Below are 2974 nucleotides of genomic sequence, written 5' to 3'. Positions count from 1 at the left end.
AACCCTGGTCTCCCAGTCTGACACTCTAACTAATATACCACACTGGTTCTCATTTCCCACTGGGGAAACTAAGAAATCTCTGCTCTGAGAAGAACTCTCAGGTAGACAAAATCTTTGAGGTGCTTAAAAAAATCACCCATGTGCTCCTCTTGCTGAAGCTTCTAGCATTGGAGCTGAGCACTTGGCCCCGGTGGCAAAAGATCCAGCAGACCTCAGGCTCAGTGCAAGGCTGGCCCTGAGACCGGTGTCAGCCAAGTGAGGCTGGGCTGTGCCTACGATGGTATTCCGAAATACCAATTATGGAGATTTGGTTGCCCTGTTGAGAAGTAACAGAATTGTCTTTAGGTGGGAATTTCCCCAAGGCCTTTTGTTCAGCATCAAAGGAAGAAAGATAAAAATAAGATCAGTGGAAGACAAAGAAAGATTTTTGAAGGATTACGGAGAAGATCTGCAGAAAGAATCTGGAGAAGAGCCAAGAGCACTAAGAAGAGGAATACTAGACATAGCAACACTACCTTTTGGATGGGACAGCTCAGAGAAAGTGATACCACCGACAGAACAAGAACAAACACTGGGCGCAGTCAGAGGAAAAGCAAAGTAACTACATCATGCCTTCCAGATCTGAAGAAGTGTGCATGCACACGAAAGCTCATACCTAGAACTAACTTAGTTGGTCTTTAAGGTGCTACTGGAAGGAAATTTTTTTCTTTTATTTTGTTTTGACTATGGCAGACCAACACGGCTACCTATCTGTAACTGTAACTACATCATGGCTCTGCAACTATTAAGTTGGAACATTAATGGTTTTAACTCCCCTCAGAAAAGGAAAAAAGTTTTTGACTTATTAAAAAAGGAACAATTGGACTTGATTTGTCTACAGGAAACACATGTGACAAGGCTACATGGAAAAGTATTGATCAGCAAAAGACTGGGTCAAGAGTTTATCTCATCGGACAAAGTAAAAAAAAGTAAAAAAAAAGAGTAGTGATTTATGCAAAGGAGAGTTTATCACCGAAATTTATCTTTAAATATGACTAAGGAAGATATGTGGCAATTGAAATTCAAATACAAGGAGAGAAATTTTTGATAGTAGGAGTTTATGCACCAAATGAGGGGAAATCTGAATTCTTTAAAAAGTTGCATGAGACCTTGATGGATTACTTGGACTATAATGTGATTTTGATGGGGGATATGAATGGAGTGGTATCCATATTTGTATATGGACAAGGCACAAAGACAGGTAGTCACCAAGGATGGTAGACTACCGAAAACTTTTTTTGAGATGACTGACAATTTGGACTTAGTTGATATTTGGAGAACAAAGAACCCCTTGGGTAGAGAGGGAACCTTCTTCTCTGAAGCCAAAATGACATGGACAAGAATTGACCAAATTTGGATAACTAGAGGACTGGCTCCAAAGACTTTGTTGTTGTTTAGTCGTTTAGTCGTGTCCGACTCTTCGTGACCCCATGGACCAGAGAACGCCAGGCACTCCTGTCCTCCACTGCCCCCCGCAGCTTGGTCAGACTCATGCTGGTAACCTCGAAAACACTATCCAACCATCTCGTCCTCTGTCGCCCCCTTCTCCTTGTGCCCTCCATCTTTCCCAACATCAGGGTCTTCTCCAGGGAGTCTTCTCTTCTCATGAGGTGGCCAAAGTATTGGAGCCTCAGCTTCAGGATCTGTCCTTCCAGTGAGCACTCAGGGCTGATTTCCTTCAGAATGGAGAGGTTTGATCTTCTTGCAGTCCATGGGACTCTCAAGAGTCTCCTCCAGCACCATAATTCAAAAGCATCAATTCTTCGGCGATCAGCCTTCTTTATGGTCCAGCTCTCACTTCCATACATCACTACTGGGAAAACCATAGCTTTAACTATACGGACCTTTGTTGGCAAGGTGATGTCTCTACTTTTTAAGATGCTGTCTAGGTTTGTCATTGCTTTCCTCCCAAGAAGCAGGCGTCTCTTAATTTCGTGGCTGCTGTCACCATCTGCAGTGATCATGGAGCCCAAGAAAGTAAAATCTCTCACTGCCTCCATTTATTCTCCTTCTGTTTGCCAGGAGGTGATGGGACCAGTAGCCATGATCTTCGTTTTTTTGATGTTGAGCTTCAGACCATATTTTGCACTCTCCTCTTTCACCCTCAATAAAAGGTTCTTTAATTCCCCCTCACTTTCTGCCATCAAGGTTGTGTCATCTGCATATCTGAGGTTGTTGATATTTCTTCCGGCAATCTTAATTCCGGCTAGGGATTCATCCAGCCCAGCCTTTCGCATGATGAATTCTGCATATAAGTTAAATAAGCAGGGAGACAAAATGCAGCCTTGTCGTACTCCTTTCCCAATTTTGAACCAGTCAGTTGTTCCATATCCAGTTCTAACTGTAGCTTCTTGTCCCACATAGAGATTTCTCAGGAGACAGATGAGGTGATCAGGCACTCCCATTTCATTAAGAACTTGCCATAGTTTGCCATGGTCGACACAGTCAAAGGCTTTTGCATAGTCAATGAAGCAGAAGTAAATGTCTTTCTGGAACTCTCTAGCTTTCTCCATAATCCAGCGCATGTTTGCAATTTGGTCTCTGGTTCCTCTGCCTCTTCTAAATCCAGCTTGCACTTCTGGGAGTTCTCGGTCCACATACTGCTTGAGCCTTCCTTGTAGAATTTTAAGCATAACCTTGCTAGCGTGAGAAATTAGTGAATTGTGCGATAGGCATATCCGCAACTGAGCGTCCTTTCGGCTTTGGCCCAGCCTCTTCATCAGCTCTGGATCTACTTGTACTTGCCCTCCGCTCTTCCCCAGTAGCATGTTGGACGCCTTCCGACCTGAGGGGCTCATCTTCCAGCGTCATAACTTTTATATGCCTGTTGTCTTTGTCCATGGAGTTTTCTTGGCAGGGATACTGGAGTGGCTTGCCGGTTCCTCCTCCAGGTGGATCACGTTTGGTCAAAACTCTCCACTATGACCTGTTCATC

This window comes from Podarcis cretensis (assembly GCF_951804945.1).
Source record: "Podarcis cretensis genome assembly, chromosome: 1".
Taxonomy (NCBI): domain Eukaryota; kingdom Metazoa; phylum Chordata; class Lepidosauria; order Squamata; family Lacertidae; genus Podarcis; species Podarcis cretensis.
This window is presented reverse-complemented; position numbering follows the sequence as displayed.